Source organism: Bufo bufo, chromosome 2 (genome assembly GCF_905171765.1).
Source record: "Bufo bufo chromosome 2, aBufBuf1.1, whole genome shotgun sequence".
In the NCBI taxonomy this organism is placed as follows: domain Eukaryota; kingdom Metazoa; phylum Chordata; class Amphibia; order Anura; family Bufonidae; genus Bufo; species Bufo bufo.
The window spans coordinates 200,314,516-200,335,081 of NC_053390.1; the positions used below are offsets into that span (position 1 = coordinate 200,314,516).

At 44.2% G+C, this 20,566-nt stretch overlaps 1 protein-coding gene across 5 annotated transcripts in view; it reads left to right on the top strand.

Moving 5' to 3' along the window:
* The window catches only part of TAOK3 (TAO kinase 3), a 227,603-nt gene that overhangs the window by 18,122 nt on the left and 188,915 nt on the right, over window positions 1-20,566 (top strand). Inside the window, exon 1 of one of the 5 annotated variants that reach the window (XM_040416021.1) lies at window positions 17,182-17,295. The exons of the other annotated variants lie outside the window; for them this stretch is intronic. The gene's annotated coding sequence lies outside the window, so the exon portion shown is untranslated. Of the gene's footprint in view, window positions 1-17,181; window positions 17,296-20,566 lie in introns of those variants that run through there. 5 annotated transcript variants of the gene reach the window in all.

Here is a 20,566-nt window from a genome sequence, read left to right on the forward strand (position 1 = left end):
TATTGCTAGGTGAATTAGACAGACCATTTCCTAAAGTTACTCTTCTAAGGGAGTTGTTCAGCCCTCGGGGGGTGGGGGCTCACTCTCCGAGATCAGTCTCCACATCATGGGCAGAGAGCTTCTGCCTCTATAGAGCAAATTTGTAAGGCAGCTACCTGGAGCTCTCCGCATACTTTTTTAGGCACTATAGACTACAGTTACCTTCTAATGAAGGTCTTGCCTTTAGTCGTAAGGTCCTTTTTGTCTCGCTCTAGACAAATTCTTGCCTATTCTTCAGGGGTGCTGTCATAGGCGAGAAATAAATATTGGATTACACTTACCGGTAATCTGTTTTCTTTTTCTTTGAGCCTATGACAGCACCCGGTTAATTCCCAACCCTATGTAAAAATTGTATATAGGTGTGCGTATATATATGGATGCGTGTGTGTGTATATGTGTGTATATGTGTGTGTGTGTATATATATATATATATATATATATATATTAGTTAGGTTGTTAAGATGTTATGTTTCTTAGTTCTTGAGAAAAGGACTGGAGATAGAGGGGATGATCCACCCATCATATAAGTGCGGGACAATAGCTCTGCGGGCGGCCCACTCACAGACCGGCGAAGTATCATATTGTGTCCTGGCGAAGTATCATATGTGGTGTACACAACTGAAACTACAAGTCTCGAATACCTGGAGGCCACAGATTGCTGACCGCTACAGCGCAGCATCATTACACTATCTCATCCATCACTGAATCCACCTGCAATTTTCTTATAACTTCCATATTTATATTTTTAATAAAAAAGAAAAAAATTACCAGCTGAATGTTTTGGCTCTGAACATCTACTCTCTTCGTATCAAATCCATCTGATGTCTGTTTCAGGAATGAGTCAGTACAACTGCCAAAGCGGAGCCGGTCTTCAGGGAATTGTAGGTGGACAGCTTTTGAAAGCATTGCATTTCTTCTCTCCAGGACACCATGTATTGCAATGTTATTCTCTCGGTAATTACACTTGTACGAGACAGTCAGCTTTGTGGCTATGCATTTTGTGTAGAAGATGACAGGGCCCAATGTCTGCTCTTTCCACGGCTACAGCCTGAGTATTAAAAAGGAGTCTGTAATTGTATGTAGTTTTATGGATGTATAAAGTACTTTGACCCATTGATGTACACTGGACATCATGTATTACCCCCGGTGACTGGTGGTCTAACTAGACCCCATTATGAACTTGTATATACCTTTTATATTGTGAGCCCCATTGGGGACAGTGTGATGCTAATGTCTGTTAAGCGCTGCACAATATGTTGGCGCTATATAAGGGAGTTTAAAAAAACAAAACTATCTATACTTACAGACCAATCAACTTGTCTTTTTGGTCTTCAGGATTTTCCTCCTGCTAAATTATTTAAAGGGACTGTACAGCCACTTACATTTATAAAAAAAAAAAAAAACTCAGAATGCCAATGTTCAATGACAAACATTTTTAAGCCGTCCATGCTCATGCTGCAGACTGCAAACTGCAGTCCTAAATGCACGGGCACCAGCCGTGTAAATCCCGTATTGCTGTGCAGACCAATTGACTTGAATAGGTCCTTGACGAGCAATATACGGCAAAAGATGGGGCATGTCCTATGTTTTGTGTTGCGGAGGCAAGGACCAAAAAGCCCACTGAAAAGCTTCCGATCCGTGCCGTATCTTGAAGAATACGGACCCATTTAAGTCGATGGGTCCGCATCCGGGATTTGCGTTTGCGGTCCACAATACGGGCAGTCTACAGTCATTTGAATGTACCCTTACTTTGTAATTGCCATGCAACAGACTTAAATCTAGACCAGCTCCCTATCTGGTATAGATTTCAGCAATTTTCCACGCCAAAAAGTGGCGTGGAAAGTGACAAATGTGCCAGGCCAACCCACTTTAACGCCCACAATAGTGGCGTAAATATGTTGATAAACGATCCCCCCTCTTGTACTTTAGACGTTTTACTCGGTGAAACATGACACTTGTTTTTATCTAAGGTTATTACTATGAAGAAAGTTATACATTATTTTATTTTAAATCTTTTTATTGAGAAAGTTACACAGTTTTCCAGCCTTAAACCCCCATTTTAAACATGGCCAGGGCAGTGTTGTACCTAAAGGGAAAAACACATTTGCTCCCTGCAGCTCCATTCCAGTGCTGAGGGCCCATTGCTTCATTCAGCGCTCCTTAGGCCCCTTTCACACGAGTGAGTTTTCCACGCGGGTGCAATGCGTGACGTGAACGCATAGCACCCACACTGAATCCTGACCCATTCCTTTCAATGGGTCTGTGTACATGAGCGTTTATTTTTTTTTGCACGCATTGTGTGAAAATGAAAAACAATGCGTTTTTCACTGATGGTTGCTAAAAGATGTTGTTTGTAAACCGCCAGTTTTTCTTTTTTTTTTTTTTTATCCCGTGCGTGAAAAACACATCAAAACGCATTACACCCGCGCGGAAAAAACTGAACACAATCGCAGAAAAAACTGACTGAACTTGCCTGCAAAATGGTGCGAGTTTCACTGAACGCATCCGGAGCCAATCCGTCACGCTCGTGTGAAAGAGGCCTTAGGTTTCAAGGTATCTTGACAAGAGCACAGCGGCTTCTCCATATGAGCTGCTGAGCTTGGTACTTCAGCTTGCCCCCGTATACTTGTGTGAGCACAGAAGGCCTACCTTTATGCTGCAGAGAACACTTTAAAGGATCACTAAACCTAGAAATAAATAACAGTAGATGGTTTTTAGGATCTTCTACGTGTTCCCGAAACAAGCAGCCTTGACGAAAATACAGGGATTTGGCTAGGGAATGACTCAAATCTGGACCTAGCCAAGAGTGGGCCTATTAACTCTTTCCCTACTGCAGACCTAGCTGCCAGTTGTCTTTCAGCCAGATACAGGTCAGTGAGGCTGCACTCCTGGGGCACATATTGAAGATCTTTCATTGCAATATGAGCCAAGATGGGATCAAAGGCAAGGAGGAAATTAAGGGATTATACTTGTATCACTGTTCATTATTTTCTTTATTTTTTTTACTCTGTTTAAGGGTCCATTCACAAGTCTGTGTGTGTTTTGCGGATCCACGGATCTGTGGATCCGCAAAACACGGACATCGCCGGCACTTTAATAGAAAATGCCTAATCTTGTCCGCAATTGCGGACAAGAATAGGACATGTTCTATTTTTTTCAGGAATGGAATTGCGGACCCGGAAGTGGGGGTTCGCAATTCTGTATCCGGGCAGCACATCATGCTGCCCCATAGAAATCAATGGGTCCGCAATTCCGTTCCGCAAAATGCGGAACGAAATTGCGGATGTGTGAATGGGGCCTAAAGGTTGTTACACCTAACTTTCAGCAGTTCAGCTTTGAAAATTTATTTTATTTCAGCCAGCGCTATGTTCCCTTAATTGGGCAAAGCTCTGTATTTTAATAGCAGCTGAACTTTGTATTACCATTGCTTTTTTTTCCATTTAAATGAATGACCAGATCTGTAGCACCAGATAGAGCCGCTACTAAAAGTATAGAGCTGTGCCTACCAAACAATGAGGTGCAGCTGGTGCTTGCTAGAGAGCTGTGGCATCTTCAGTTGGCTGTTTGGCGGGGCTGCTGGGAGTCAGAGTGCCCAAACAGAAGTGTGAACAAGGCCTTAGGGCTCTTTCACACCTGCGTTCTTTTCTTCCGGCATAGAGTTCAGTCGTCGGGGCTCTATGCCGGAAGAATACTGATCAGGATTATCCTAATGCATTCTGAATGGAGAGTAATCCGTTCAGGATGCATCAGGATGTCTTCAGTTCCGGTACGGAACGTTTTTTGGCCGGAGAAAATACCGCAGCATGCTGCGCTTTTTGCTCCGGCCAAAAATCCTGAAGACTTGCCGCAAGGCCGGATCCGGGATCAATGCCCATTGAAAGGCATTGATCCGGATCCGGCCTTAAGCTAAACGTCGTTTCGGCGCATTGCCGGAGCCGACATTTAGCTTTTTCAGAGTGGTTACCATGGCTGCCGGGACGCTAAAGTCCTGGCAGCCATGGTAAGTGTAGTGGGGAGCGGGGGAGCAGCATACTTACCGTCCGTGCGGCTCCCCGGGCGCTCCAGAGTGACGTCAGGGCGCCCCAAGCGCATGGATCACGTCATCCATGCGCATGGGGCGCTCTGACGTCATTCTGGAGCGCCCGGGGAGCCGCACGGACTGTAAGTATACCGCTCCCCTGCTCCCCACTACTACTATGGCAACCAGGACTTTAATAGCGTCCTGGGTGCCATAGTAACACTGAAAGCATTTGGAAGACGGTTCCGTCTTCAAATGCTTTCAGTACACTTGCGTTGTTACGGATCCGGCAGGCACCTCCGGCAACGGAAGTGCATGCCGGATCCCAACAACGCAAGTGTGAAAGAGGCCTTAGTCCTGGATAAGCCCTTTATATTGTATGTAGTATTTATGTAGTTTAGTTACATTCACACTTCAGATGAAGTGTGATATTTGCCATCCTTGAAGTAGTCCTTGACCCTTGCCCCATCATAGTCTAATCTTGTTACCAGTGCATGTGTTAGTGGCATCAAGCACAAATATTTTTTTTATAATCTTTAGACGGCGATTAGGGTACTTCCACACTTGCGTTGTTGGATTCCGGCAGGCAGTTCCATCGCTGGAACTGCCTGCCGGATCCGGAAATCCATATACAAACGGATAGCATTTGTTTCCGGATGTGGGTCAGGCTGACAAATGCATTGTAACACCGGATTTTTCATCCGGAAAAACGGATCCGGTATTTCGAGAACACTTGGTACCGGATCCTGCATTAATACATTTCAATGAAAATTAATGGCGGGTCTGGCAAGTGTTCCAGAATTTTGGCCTGAGAAAATACCGCAGCATGCTGCAGTATTTTCTCCAGCCAAATACCGTAAGGCCTCATGCACACGACCGTTGTTGTGTTCCGCTCCGCAAAATGGGGTTCCGTTGTTACGAAAACGGAAACAGATCACGGATGTCTTCCTTGATTTTTGGAGGACCACCAGACATAAAGGAAAGTAAAAAAAAAAGTCTAAGTCAAGTTTGCCATGCAAATGATAGGAAAAAAACTGACGCGCGGATGACAATCTTGTGTGCCTCCGCGTTTTTTTACGGTCCCATTGACTTGAATGGGTCCGAACTTTTTTCCGTGAAAAAAATAGGACAGGTTATATTTTTGACGGACTGAAACCACGGATCACGGACGCGGATGACAAACGGTGCATTAGCCGAGTTTTCAACAGACCCATTGAAAGTCAATGGGTCCACTGAAAATCACGGAACAACGGACACGGAATAAAACAACGGTCGTGTGCATGAGGCCTAAGGGTGACAGAACTGAAGACATCCTGATGCATCCTGAACGGATTGCTCTCCATTCAGAATGCATTAGGATAAAACTGATCAGTTCTTTTCCGGTATTGAACCCCGACGGAATTCATACTGGAAAACTTTAATGCAAGTATGAAAGTACCCTTAGCTCAAGATGTGTTCTTTATGACCTGAAGGTAGCGTACACAAAGTGACCATCTATAGCGATTGCCCAGTAGTGACATCACTCCATTCCTCAAGACTTCTGTTTTTACCTAACGAGCGGAACAATAAACTTTCATGCATGCATGGACAGTCCTTCACATTTTTCATGTATGAACGATCAGTTTTGTCAGCTATGAACAATATATATATTTTTTTTATTCCTTCTGCTCACGGGACAATTATCTTTACAAGCATAATGGTTCAGAGCAGGATGGTAGCTAAGCCCTCATAATAAGGAAGGCACCTCCTTCTTCATCTTGTGGATGGGGGCATTGCCTTTGGTGACAGAACAACCAGGCTTCTATATGATGTAGTAGATGTTCTTAGTGATTCCCAATCCTGCATCTACATCAAAGGGCTATAGTGTTTAGTTTTTTTCTTTTTTCTTTATTTTCATCTGTAGGGATAAAAAATCTAAAAACCTAATTTGGAGTGAACATAGACAGCAGATACCAGTGCTTTGGTCAGTGGCACGACGAGCGTTCTTCTGGTGCTTAACAAATAGTTTAGTGTCTAAAAAAAAGTTGGGGTGGTTTATTGTGGGCCAACCACTCTAAACCTATGAATATATAAAAGAATATAGGATTAGCTGCTCTGTTCCTGAACATGGAGAGCTGACCCCCTGTAAGGGTACTTTCACACTAGCTTTTTCTTTCCCGGCACTGAGTTCCGTCATAGGGGCTCAATACCGGAAAAGAACTGATCAGTTTCATCCCCATGCATTCTAAATGGAGAGAAATCCGTTCAGGATGTCTTCAGTTCAGTCACTGGACGGACGGATCAGAATTCCGGATCAGTTGCCGTAATGCTGGATCCGGCATTAAGTTACATTGAAATGTATTAGTGACTGATCTGGCATTAAGAATGCCGGATCCGTCCTTCCGGTCTGCGCCCGCACAGACCGGTAAAAATGTGAAAAACAATAGAAACTGATCAGTTTGTCCGTATGACAGACTGAGAGACAGATCCGTTCTTGCAATGCATTTGTGAGACTGATCTGGATCCGTCTACAAATGCTGTCCGTTTGCATGCAGATTTCTTTATCCATCAGGCAGTTCCTGCGACTGAACTGCTTGCCGGATCACTTGGCCGCAAGTGTGAAAGTAGCCTTAAGATATATATGTGAACAGTCATCACAGACATGACCACTGCAGCCAATCGCTTGCTTTATCAGTCATATGTCCATGCAGCACCTCATTACTGCTAGCCTGTGAACAGATACCGGTGGGAGATCATTGCAACATATGCACTGGATCTTAAAGGGACTCTGTCACCACTTTCTAACCCCCCCTTTTCAAAGTATTGTTATCTGCATGGCGCCCCTGTGATTATAAATGTGTTGTTAGAAGTTAAATTCGCCGTCTCCTTTTGATAAAAAGAGCTTTTATCTAACCTGTCAATCTTCTTGATAAGGTGCCCAGGGCGTTTCTTTTCGTCTCAATCTGCCGCCCGCCGCCGCCACCGTTGGTGCCCAGCTCCTCCCCTCATGCTTTCAGCGCCGCCTGAATGTAATCAAATACGCCTCCGGCTCTCTCTGTGCCCCCTCCTCCTTTTCAAGGAGGAGGGCTGCAGTGCTCGTCTGATGAGGAGGTTGAGCGAAGTGCGCGCATGCGCACTTCGCTCAATGAGGCTGATTGTAAATGTCCGCACGGGCGCATCAGGCACAGCCCTGTGCGCACGCGCGGGATCTTTGAAAAGGAGGAGGGGGCACAGAGAGAGCCGGAGGCGTATTTGATTACATTCAGGCGGCGCTGAAAGCATGAGGGGAGGAGCTGGGCACCAACGGTGGCGGCGGCGGGCGGCAGATTGAGACTAAAAGAAACGCCCTGGGCACCTTATCAAGAAGATTGACAGGTTAGATAAAAGCTCTTTTTATCAAAAGGAGACGGCGAATTTAACTTCTAACAACACATTTATAATCACAGGGGCGCCATGCAGATAACAATACTTTGAAAAGGGGGGGTTAGAAAGTGGTGACAGAGTCCCTTTAAGGGGATTAAACAGGTGAGTAGTTTTGGGGCTTTTAGGGCTCTTTCACACGAGCGGATTCCGTGCGGGTACTCTGCTGCGTGAAAGTGTGCCAAGCCCCGTTCCGGACTGCAGAGACACAGAGCATTGACATGATTGCTAATGCTCTTTGCCTCTTTGTTACCTTTTTACTACAAAACCACAGTGACCACTTTCTCACTGTGATTTTGTAGTAAAAAGATCCGAGGCACGGAGCATTATCAATCATGTTAATGCTCCGTGACTCTGCTGCCTGGAACGGGGCTTGGCTCTCTTTCACACAGCAGATTACCTGCACGGGATCCGCTCGTGTGAAAGAGCCCTTAAAATGATAACCACTTGGTTACTGACGGGCACCATAGTTGTCAGGTGCCTGCTTGTTGCCTGCTGGACGTAGCAATGATTGAAAAACTTTCTCAGATGTTGTGTTCAAGTGCAACCACAAAATCTGAACTGTGACTTCCAGTGACCATCCACCCTCAGCAGGGCTTGATAGGAACATTTTCCCATAAACTGCAATGGTAAGTCATTGCTGTCGATGAACAAATGATCATCATTAGATTATAAGTCCCCAAGGGGGATAAAAAAAAAGTGAAAAAAAAAAAAAAAGGTTAACATTTTTAAAATGAATACAATTAAAACGTCACCTACTTTCCCCATATAAAATAAATGAACATTAAAAAGTAAGGGTGGTTTCACACTAGCGTTATGGAGTCGTTACTGCTTTCCGTTATAACGGAATCCATATGACGGAAGAGCGGATCCGTTTTGCTGCCCATAGACTTGCATTATTATGGAATGCAAAACGGTTGCCTTTAAAAGGCATTCAGTTTGCTCTCCGTCCTAATAGAAGTCTATGGGAAAACATAACTGATCCGTTTGGGTCCCGTTATGCAAGACGGAAAACAAAGTCCTGTGAACAGGACTTTGTTTGAAAGTATAACTGTCGTATTTTTTATTTTTTTTGGAGTATTGGATTGTGGTGATTAATATCTCCTTGGTGGCCCTATTTCAACTTTTCACTGTGTATTCAATTACCCCTTAATTCCACATTTTTGTCCCCTGTACTTCCTACTTTTACCTGTGCTTAAAATAGGGTTGCTAGGCATGGTCCGTCTCTGTTGAAGGATGGAGGACGCAGAAGCAGACTGCGCGCAAGGTCACATTACTGGCAGCCAGGGACTGTAAGTAAATGATTAAAGCCAGGTCCTCCCCAGCAGCTGATAACAGTGGCTGGGCTGTGTGCACTTCTCCCTGTCCCTGCGCTTGGCAGACGCTCCCTCACTCAGCAGAGCTGGAGAATGCAGAGTTGAAGCAGCGCACAACAGGGAAGGGAGATCTGCCATCTGCTCAGTGTATAAATGAAAGCAACATGTGGTAAGAGGACCCCTTTGTGCTGCAGGAGATTAACCCTTTAGGGGGAGGGCTCTGGTTACTGACACTTTTGGGGGGCTATTGTTACTGGCTAGTGAGGGCAGGCGGGATTAGCCTCAGGGTGAGGGCAGTGGCGGCCATCTTAAATGAATAGTGAAATTGCAGTTTTATGCAGACTGGTTGCTAAGGGCTGAATCTTATTAAATATGGGGTAAGTCAGTCTAATAGTAACTGATTCTGGAATATCATGTTGTTAGTAACTACATATATGAAAATTGAAATTAGGGTTTAATTGTGACAGTTATCTTTTAAGTCCTTGACAGGACTTTGTTTTCCGTCTTGCATAACGGGACCCAGACGGATCCGTTATGTTTTCCCATAGACTTTTATATTAGGACGTAGCAAAAAGGAATGCCTCTTAAAGGCTTCCGTTTTGCATTCTATCCTATGGATTCCGTCATGTTCCGTTATAACCCTGTTATAACGGAAAGCCATAACTGACTCCATAACGCTAGTGTGAACCCACCCTAAGCATCATTGGTGTAACTGCGTCCAAAATTGCACAAATTGTGGTGAATGGCGATACGGAAAAAAAAAAATTCCATAGCCAAATCGACTATTTTTTTTGGGTCACTTCACCTCAAAAAATAAAATTATTAAATATAAATTGAAAGTCAAACATACCCCAAAATCATATAAATAAGAACTACATATTTGAAGTATTAAAACATGAAGAAATGTAAATTTGGTATCACTGTGATCATACTGGCCTGCAGAAGAAAGGTAATGTGTCATTTTTACCTCACTGTGAACATTGTAAAAATTGCACTCTTAGAACACTGGTGCAATTGTTTTTTTTTTGTTTTTTTTTTGCAGCTCCTCCCTATTAAAAAAATAAATAAAAAATGTTCCCAGCTTCCCGAAACATTTTATAACAGGCAGTGAAAAACAAAAAATGGCTGTGGTGGGATGAGGTTAAAATGGTTATGTAGCAATTTTATATTGATGACCTATGGTTAGGGTAGGTCATCAATATCTGTTCGGCAGGAGGCTGACACCCGGCACCCCCGCCGATCAGCTGTTTGTTCGGTGCTCCATGCGAGTGCTGCTTCCTGTTCATTACACTGCACTTCATCTCGGAAGTTACGACCGTGCAGTGTAATGACGGGTGCCTGCTTCATTCACTTGCGTGGAGCAAGCACTTGTAATTGTACTTCCCCTCCACAGGAGACGACACATAGTGTAAAGACCCGGAAGCGGCGTTCGCTTGGATCGCTGACTCCTTGTCAAAGGTGTCAGCCCCCTGCTGATCAGATATTGATGACCTATCCCGACGAAAGGTTATCAATATAAATTACTGCACACCCCCTTTAAATGAAATAGTAGGAACACTTCTATATATTGGTAGTGGTGGTAGCCCCTTTTGATCCACTCTACAGCTGCACATTTGGAATGTCAGTCCCTTACCCTTAGCATTTATTTGTGTGGTAGTTTCATTTTATGTAACTAGTTAAAGGGGCTCTCAGTTCAACAAATGGCATTTATCATGTAGATCATGTTATCATAATTGCCATTTTGCAGGCGTAGATTATAACAAATGTGAAGGACCGTGCATCCCCTGTTCCCTACCCCACTCCGCTTTCTGGAAAGGTGCAAGCAGCAATCCCAACCCCTGAAAAGTCACAACAAACTTTGACACTTTTTTTTAGTTTTTGTTTCAGTTTTCTAGCGTACCCAGGAGAATAAATGTCCTCCATTGTGTCTAGCTTAGGCTACTTTCACACTTGCGTTGTTCTTTTCCGGCATAGAGTTCTGTCACAGGGGCTCTATACTGGAAAAGAACTGATCAGTTTTATCCCCATGCATTCTGAATGGAAAGCAATACGTTCAGTTTGCATCAGAATGTCTTCAGTTCAGTCGTTTTGACTGATCAGGCAAAAGAGAAAACCGCAGCATGCTACGGTTTTCTCTCCGGCGAAAAAAACAAGACTTGCCTGAACGCCGGATCCGGCATTTTTTCCCATAGGAATGAATTAGCGCCGGATCCGGCATTCAGAATACCGGAATGCCGGATCCGTCGTTCCGGCATGCGCATGCGCAGATCGGTAAAAATGTACAAGACGGATCCGTCGGTTCGCATGACAAGCGGAGAGACAGATCCGTCCTTGCAATGCATTTGTGAGACGGATCCGCACCCGGATCCGTCTCACAAATGCTTTCAGTCAGCGGCAGATCGGTGGATCCGGCGGGCAGTTCCGACGGCGGAACTGCCCGCCGGATCACACTGCCGCAAGTGTGAAAGTAGCCTTAGCTTGGCGAAATGATGCTAACGGCTCTCCAGTTTGACCACAAAGATGGAGAAGTACGGTAAATGGGTAGCTGGTATCGCCATACACAGTTTATTCTGAATGAGCTTGCTAGTTCATCTCTAAGGCCTCGGCGAGCAGGAACAACGCCCCCCCCCACCCCCCTCCTGCCCCTAGGGGCTAATTAGCATATTATAAAAGTTAGATTTCTGGCGTAACTGGGGCAAAGATAAAAGTAGGAATAGGCTAGTTAGGTTTACCTGACATTAGGACATCACTAATGTCAGCTAGCTTAATAGGGTTAAATCTGGTGACGGAAACCCTTTAAACAAAGTTTGTAATCTGGTCCCTCGTCACTGCCTGCTGCTGCCGCACAAGGCCCATACACACTACGTTGCCCTGAGCCAAGTTGAGTAGCACATGAGGAAACCAGAAAGTAGTACTATTTGTAGTGCTGCTTAATGGTTGAACTTGTCTGAAGACTGAAAACGCCCAAACTCTGCATGTGTCAAAGTGCAGAATATACTGTGACATGACAGGCGGAGTAATGGTGGAATGCTGAGGTGACCGGAAGGTTATGTCTCATGAATACCACAGCGGCAAGGAGGGGGCTCCTCTTTACCAGTTTAATTGCAAAGTAGTGTTGGTGAGGGATGAGCCGTGCTTTATTTATATCAAATTATAGCCCAGCAGAAGTGGGGCGGTCAAGAAAGAGGAGCATGAAATGGCACCAAATCCGTATAGTCAGGGACTTATCTCTGTAATGTGACCATACTTGTGCACTAGTATTCTATATGTATTATTATTTATTAAAGCGCGGTTCATTCCATAGCACTGTACATATGATATGAGGTATACATACATGTTACAGACTGGTACAGAAGGAGAGGGCCACATGGTATGGGAGAAGGACACGGTAGGAGAGGGTAAGGCCCCTTTCACACGGGCGAGTTTTCCCGCGCGGGTGCAATGCGTGAGGTGAACGCACTGAATCCGGACCCATTCATTTCTATGGGGCTGTGCACATGAGCGGTGATTTTCACGCATCACTTGTGCATTGCGTGAAAATCGCAGCAAGCTCTATATTGTGCGTTTTTCACGCAACGCAGGACCCATAGAAATGAATGGGGCTGCGTAAAAATCGCAAGCAAGTGCGGATGCGGTGCGATTTTTCACGCATGGTTGCTAGGAGACTATCGGGATGGGGACCCGATCTTTATTATTTTCCTTTATAACATAATAATAATAGCATTCTCAATACAGAATGCTAAGTAAATTAGAGATGGAGGGGGTTAAAAAATAAAATAAAGAATTAAACTCACCTCATCCACTTGTTCGCACAGCCCGACTCGCCTTCTTTTTTCTTCTTTGATGACCTGGGAGGAAAAGGACCTTTGGTGACGTCACCAAAGGTCCTTTTCCTCCCAGGTCATCAAAGAAGAAGAAAGAAGACAAGCCGGGCTGCGCGAACAAGTGGATGAGGTGAGTTAAATAATTTTTTTTTAGAACCCCTTCCATTTCTAATTTACTTAGCATTCTGTATTGAGAATGCTATTATTTTCCATTATAACCATGTTATAAGGGAAAATAATGAAATCTACACAACACCTAACCCAAACTCGAACTTCTGTGAAGAAGTTTGGGTCTGGGTACCAAACATGCCGATTTTTCTCACGCGCGTGCAAAAAGCATTAAAACGCTTTGCACTCGACACACCCGCATCCTATCTGGCCCTCACACGTGATGCCCGTGTGAAAGAGGCCTAAAGCTGGTCATGGCGATTATAGAGGCAGCAAGATCATTGGTTGTAGGCTTGCCTGAAGAGGTGGGTTTTCAGGTTTCTTTTGAAGGATTCCACTGTAGGTGAGAGTCTGATATGTTTGGGTAGACAGTTCCAGAGTGTGGAGGATGCATGGGAGAAATCTTGGAGGCGATTGTGGGAAGAGGTGATAAGAGGAGAGAAGGAGGTCTTGTGAGGATCGGAGATTATGTATGGGGATGTATTAATGCTTTATTTTACAATTTGTGCTCTTTGCCAAGTTATTTATTTTCTACTGATCACCACCTGTTGTTGGGTTATGTCTATAAGTATAAGCCTTAAGCCATTTGGCTCTGGCTAGACTATGGTGGGGAGCCTGTGAGATTTCCTGGTCCTCACCCATAACCCCCAGTTGCAGTAGGATCCTCAGGTTACAGTGCCTAGAGTAATGGATTGCTGGCAGTAACACTGGTGGAATAGTAGTAGCATAGTGAGGAACAGCTACAGGTTCTCACCAGTAGAGTCTTCGGGGTTCAGCCGGACAGAGGACTAGACTGAGGGCTCATGTACACGACCATACAGTGCTCCGGACAAAAAAAAAGTCGAGGAGCCATTGGCTCCTAATCTGAAAATTTTTGGAGCCAAATAAAAAAAAATTTACTCGCCAAATTTTTGTTGTAACATGAGGGTCAGAAACAGGGTTTTCTTTAGCCTCTTGGCTATTAGTTTTTCCATTCATAAACCTCCACATTGAGGTCCCAGCAGCAGATAGAAGCCTGTAGGTCACGCTTGCACTTCTGGTGTGACCTCACCTGGGCACATGGTCTTTACTCAGCAGAGGCTCCATTCCCGCCATGCTGTCCCTGGCATTACATGAGCAGTTAAATTATCGTGCGTATTCATACGCATTAGACATATTATTTTTATTTTTTTTTTGAGGGAAAAACTGTCTGTTCAGGCGTCCATGACGCTTGTACAGTCGTTATTGCGACTAGGGATGTGCGAATCGACTTCGCATAAAACTTTGTTCCCTAATTATGACCTCTCCCGCTCACCATGTCTGCGATGCTGCATGCCCTAACCCTGCTGTTCTGTCGAGACACCACCTGAAGCCTGGCAGGTAACAGCCATATTTTAATGAGGAGCGCCATTGGACCTCTCCTGCACATCTGCACCGTACTGTGCATACAAAAAGGATGGACTAAGTGCAAAAAAAAAAAAGAGGGGTGATAATGCTGTCCCAAATGGCCATTTATTACATAACCACAGGTTAGATAAGCCTGGGGCTAAATGGTGACTTTGGCCCCTTGCAGACGAGTGTTACTCCCACAGCGAATCCGCAACACCGCACCCGGCTGACCTCCCAGCACTGACGGGAACCACATAGCATTATATTGATTTATGATGCTATAACCCTTACAGTTCTGGAATGTATTGGATAACACGGACAGCATTATGTCAGTGTTAGGCTACTTTCACATTAGAGTTTTTCTTTTCCAGCATAGTTCCGTCACAGGGGCTCTATACCGGAAAAGAACTGATCAGGCATATTCCCATGCATTCTGAATGGAGATTAATCCGTTTAGGATGCATCAGGATGTCTTCAGTTCAGTCGTTTTGACTAATCGGGCAAAAAATAAAACTGTAGCATGCTACGGTTTTATCTCCGGCGAAAAGAAAACTGAAGACTTGCCTGAATGCCGGATCCGGCATTTTTTTCCATTGGAATGTATTAGTATTCAAAATACCAGAATGCCGGATCCGTCCTTCCGGTCTGCGCATGTGCAGACATTTAAAAATGAGAAAAAAATAAATACAGGATCCGTTTTGCCTGATGACACCGGAAAAACTGATCCGGTGTTGCAATGCATTTTTCAGACTGATCAGGATCCTGATCAGTCAGAAAAAATGACATGCGTTTGCATACAGTTTGCCTGATCAGGCAGGCAGTTCAGGCAACGGAACTGCCTGCCGGAATCAAACAACGCAAGTGGGAAAGTAGCCTTATCCAATACATTCCAGAACTGTAGGGTTACATAGCATCATAAATCAATATAATGCTATGTGACCCCCAGCACAGTGGAGGCACAGGGCACCCTCAGCACATGGAGCAGTGTACGCAGAACGCTCACTATCGTGCGTCGCATGACTGAAACCCGTCTACTTTAGCTGCCCCTTGTCTATGGAGCAGTCAGCAGTGAGCGCACTCCCTGTTTTCATAACTGAAAAGCAAGCGTCTGTGTTCAGCGCGGGAGAAGGGGGGGTGAGAGAGGAGCAGCCATTGGTACAGCAGCATGCTGATACTGACAAATCGGCAGCCTCCTCACTAATAACAGAGCTCTATACTGTGCGGAGCTCCGTTATTGGATATCTGTGTGTCTGCTGGATGAGAGAACTTTCTTCTTAAAGCGGCAGAGCAGCGGAGGGTCTAGGCGCAAATGGCGACAAGACTACAAAGTCTATTTTTGGTCGCCAACTTGAAACCCTGCCATAGCCTGTTTTACGGTCTGCAAATTGTGAATCCGCAAAACTTGGATACCGGCGGAACGTCCTGGCCTCTATAGAACAGTATTATTCTTGTCCGTAATACAGACAAGTATAGGACGTGTTCTGTCTTTTTGCGGGGTCAACAGAATGGACATATGGGTGCGGACAGCACACGATGTGCTGTCCACATATTTTGCGGCCCCATTGAAGTGAATGGGTCTACACCAGACCCACACAAAATGCTGCAGATCGGATGCAGAAAAAAATGTGTTTGTGTGCATGAGCCCTGAAGCGTACCGTAGTTAGGAACGGAGTCCACGGTCAGAGCCAAAGGTAGAGGGACAGTTACTAGATGAGCCATCCTAAGAGAGAAGCCGAAGAAATATCCAGAGAAGGGGTTCAGTGCATGGCATGGCAGGACGATTTCTCTTTAAATAGGCAGTCAGACCTGGCATCATTTTCAGGTCCTGATGCCACTGTGCAACCAGTGCTCAGGACTGCATCAAAAGACAGGAACCGGAGCAGCCAAGTAGGGTGGTAGGGTGGCAATTGGAGCTTATATACACATGAAAAAATTGGACACCAAAGATACAGTTGTCTGCTTAAAGAGAACCTGTCACCTCTCCTGATATTAGTAGATAATGCTTTTTCACATGAATGACCATTCTGGAGCAGCTTTTCGTATGACTCTATGTTGTGCTTTTCTGTTATTCTTGCTAGAAATTTTGGGATAAGAAGATGGGGGTTACCAGTTGGGGGGGGGGGGTGTCCCTGCACAGTCTGACCATGTGCAGTCAGTGTCAGACTTTACAGACAAACTGGCAATGCCCATCTGCACCTTTTATCCATAAACTTTCTGCAGAATGCACTGATATCCCTCTTTCAAAATAACAGACCCTACAAGGGAATCCAACAAGAACCCTTTTATAAGGCATCATGCACACGACTGTATTTTCGGCCCATGTCTGATCCACATTCTTGGCAGATAGCGCACAGACCCATTAATTTCTGTGGGTCTGCAAATAAACAGCATGCAGTTGTCATCTCTGTGCTGTCCACATCTGGAATCCGGATGTCCGTTCCGCAGATTATAGAACATGTCTTATTCTTGCACACAGAGGGCGTCTGCACTTTACGGATACGTGGTTTGCGCAAATAAATCCGGAGACGATAGTGTGCATGAGGCCTAAGCCAGTGAGTTCCACTATGCGCTGGTTATTTCTTACAACCAGAAATCCAGCACGGTTAGAAACCACAATGTGAACAGAGACTAATGCAGTAAGTACCTTTCTGTGGTCACATGGAAAAATGAAGTTTTACTATATGCAAATGAGCCTCTAGGAGCAATGGGGGCGTTACCATTACACCTAGCGGCTCTGCTCTCTGCAGCTGCGAATTGTGTTCCTGTCAATGTGATGAATTGACTATCAATAATATGTTAAACAGTAGGACCCCATAAGTAGTAGCCACAGTTTATATCCGTAGGAGCAACATTTGGTTAATGTGATCTGTATTTTACCCATGCCATCTGCAGAGGGGGAGGGGGGATAATGTAATGATTGGGAAGATATTATAGCTTGCAGTTTCTGGAAGAATTTGCTGTTAGATTAGGAAGGCTGCACAAACACACCCAGGCCACCTCCCATAGACTTGTTCAGAAGTAGCAGCAGTACTCCCTTGAGAAGAACTTGGGGAGACCGAGCAGATCTCCTTCTTGGTGGCAGTGACTACATAAAGCTCGTGCCCCCTGTATTTATATAATCCATCTCGGATGCTAATAGTGGATACATACATTGCAGCACAAGGTAACCCCCACCCCGAGATCATACAGAAGGTTTGTTTTCGGGGACATGTTTCACTTCTTCCTCATGAGAATGATCACATTTCCTGTCTGCATGACTTACAGATCTTGTAGAGCCACATTCTGATGTCCGTCACAGTCCATACCATTAAGGTGTCATTTCTGATCTGTCAGCAAGTGTTACATAAAGTTAAGTCATAGTGTATGAATATATTCATATTGCCTTACCCACTCGTTATTAACCACTTCATTACTAGAGTGTTTCCCCCCCTCCTTTCCTTACCAGGCCAATTTCTCAGTTTTAGCAATCGGCCTATCTAACTGGAAATAACTAATTAATTTCTGAGCCAACTTACATGTATTTGATATTATTTTTCAGAGGACACCTTTCTTTTGTGCCATTAGATGACAGATATTTAAAAAAATCACAATTTTCAGCTTTTTAAATATTTTTGCTTTTATCAATTTTTCTGACACTTAAAAAAGATTTCAAGACCAAACATTTCTAAAACTGCTACTGTATGTTCGAACCACGAAAATGGACGCTATTTCTGTAATTTATCTACTGACGTACTATTTTTGCCATTGCTAAGTCTATGGCACCGTATTACAACAGCAGGTGTTGTACAGCACCAAAACATTAGAACCATCTTCAAAGTAACCTTTTTTTATATTGACCCCCTAAGGTTTTTATTTTTTTCAAGTGAAAACAATATGCGAGCTTATGGGTACTTTCACACTAGGGTTTTTTTTTTCCGGCATAGAGTTCCGTCACGAGGGCTCTATACCGGAAAAGAACTGATCAGTCATATCCCCATGCATTCTGAATGGAGAGCTTTCCTTTCAGGATGTCTTCAGTTCAGTCATTTTTATTGATCAGGCAAAAGATAAAACCGTAGCATGCTACGGTTTTATCTCCGGCGAAAAAAACTGAAGACTTGCCTGAATGCCAGATCCGGCATTTTTCCCCATAGGATTGTATTCGTGCCGGATCCGGCATTCAAAATACCGGAATGCCGGATCCATCCTTCCGGTCTGGTAAAAATGTGAAAAAAGATACAAGAGGGATCCGTCTGTCCACATGACAAGCTGCGGACAGACGGATCCGTTCTTGCAATGCATTTGTGAGACAGATCCGGATGCGTCTCATAAATGCTTTCAGTCACATCCAGATCTGCAGATCCGGCAGGCAGTTCCGACAACGTAACTGCTTGCCGGATCACACTGCCGCAAGTGTGAAATTAGCCTTACACAACACAGTTCTTGCCCTTTGTTGGTTTAATCTGGTTTAGAATTTTTTTGTTGACGTTTAGCCCCTTTTTATTAAACTGTCAGATGCATCATTTCTAAAAGTAGGCGGTCAATTCATTGTCTTGACGGTGGACTTGATATGCAGGAAGACTTATGGTCATATGAGAGCTCCGCCATCTGCAGATATAGATATGCCTGTCTAGTTTATCCTTGGGTGTTGTAGTTGTTTGGGTTGGTAATCACTATTGCTCAACCATCCATCTTTTTTTTTTTTTTTTTTTTTCTTTGAGAAGAATAACTGGATGGTTTTAGTGTCATGCCATCCTCCCTTAGGCTCCATTCACATGTCCGGGTCCAAGGTATGTTTGTGACTGCACGGTCCGTGTTTCTTCTGTGGTTCTGTAATTTTCTTTTTTCAGTCTGTGTTTCACGGACACTGCTAGACTGAAAATTTGTTCCTAGAGCACAACATGGAATCCACTTTGTGTTGGTGGTTTTCAACATAGACTATAATACGCGTGAGGGATTCGTAATCATGAACAATATGGGGCATGGTTCCGTGTTGTCACCACGTTCTGTGGAAAACCATTGTTAGGCTACTTTCACACTCGCGTTTTGGGTGGATCTGTCATGGATCTGCAAAAAAACGTATCCGTTACAATAATACAATTGCATGCATCTGTCATGAACAGATCCGGTTGCATTATCTTTAACATAGCCAAGACGGATCCGTCATGAACACCATTGAAAGTCAATGGGAGACGGATCCGTTTTCTATTGTGTCAGAGAAAACGGATCCGTCCCCATTGACTTACATTGTGTGCCAGAACGGATCAGTTTTCCTCCACATCGTCAGGTGGACACCAAAACGCTGCAGACAGTGTTTTGGTGTCAGTCTCCAAAGCGGAATGGAGGCAAACTGATGCATTCTGAGCGGATCATTTTCCATTCAGAATGCATTAGGGCAAAACTGATCCGTTTTGGACCGAATGTGAGAGCCCTGAACGGATCTCGCAAACGGAAAGCCAAAACGCGAGTGGGAAAGTAGCCTTACACACATAAAAGTCAAGGGGTTTGTGTGCTGTCTATCAATCACTGACATGTGAAACAGGCCTAAGGGTGCTGCCATACTCTTAGGTTTTTTTATGTGGTTTTGAAGCCAAAACCGGCAGTGGATTTGAAAAAGAAGTCTTATCAGTCCTTAAAGGGGTTGTCCCACAAAGAATAGTCTACAGTTTTCAAAGCAGCGCCTGGATCTTAATACTTTTCTAATTGCATGTAATTAAAAGTTTAGTATAGTCGCTGAGCTACAGTATTCAATGAAATATATCTATTGCTAAAAAATACACCATTTCAGGTTCAGAGAGACTACACATACCACTGTTACAATAGTGAAATATATATGGAAATTTATAAAGGTAATAGCGATAATCAGGCAAATCAGCAAATTAAATAAATTTAAAGAATAGAAAACTAACAAAGCATAAGGGTAAGCTAAAACACAACAAATTACTACGGATTACATCCCCACTTATCTGGAGTCCTGACTACATCCAGAATGAAGGTACCTACATCACCAACTGAGTTATCATCTGACAGCGACACATCCGCGACAGAGTCTGTTTCAGAGAAAGCACTTGGAGACTAGATTGGGAAAACATCAATTTTTCTACCCAAGGACGCTCATAGGTGAACTCCAACTGCTTTTCGGAGAGTCCCAATTTTTATACCAGTTGAATAAAGAGCTTCACCCCCTAATGAAATGTAACCAGCTCATGCAGTCTATAAGGGTCGCTGTGTATATCTTGTTTATCTGTTATTATTTCGGACCTTGGAGTGGCCAATTCCCAGATCCACAATAAATCAGAATCCCAAAGTAACCTTGGCAGACAATGCTAACTCTCTTGCACACACACATTTCCAGAGAAGTCCTTGTTCATATAGAGGTCATCAGATCAGTGGGGACAGTACCTGGTACTAGGGGTGGGCGATATGGACGATATGAATCTGTGCAACGATACAGA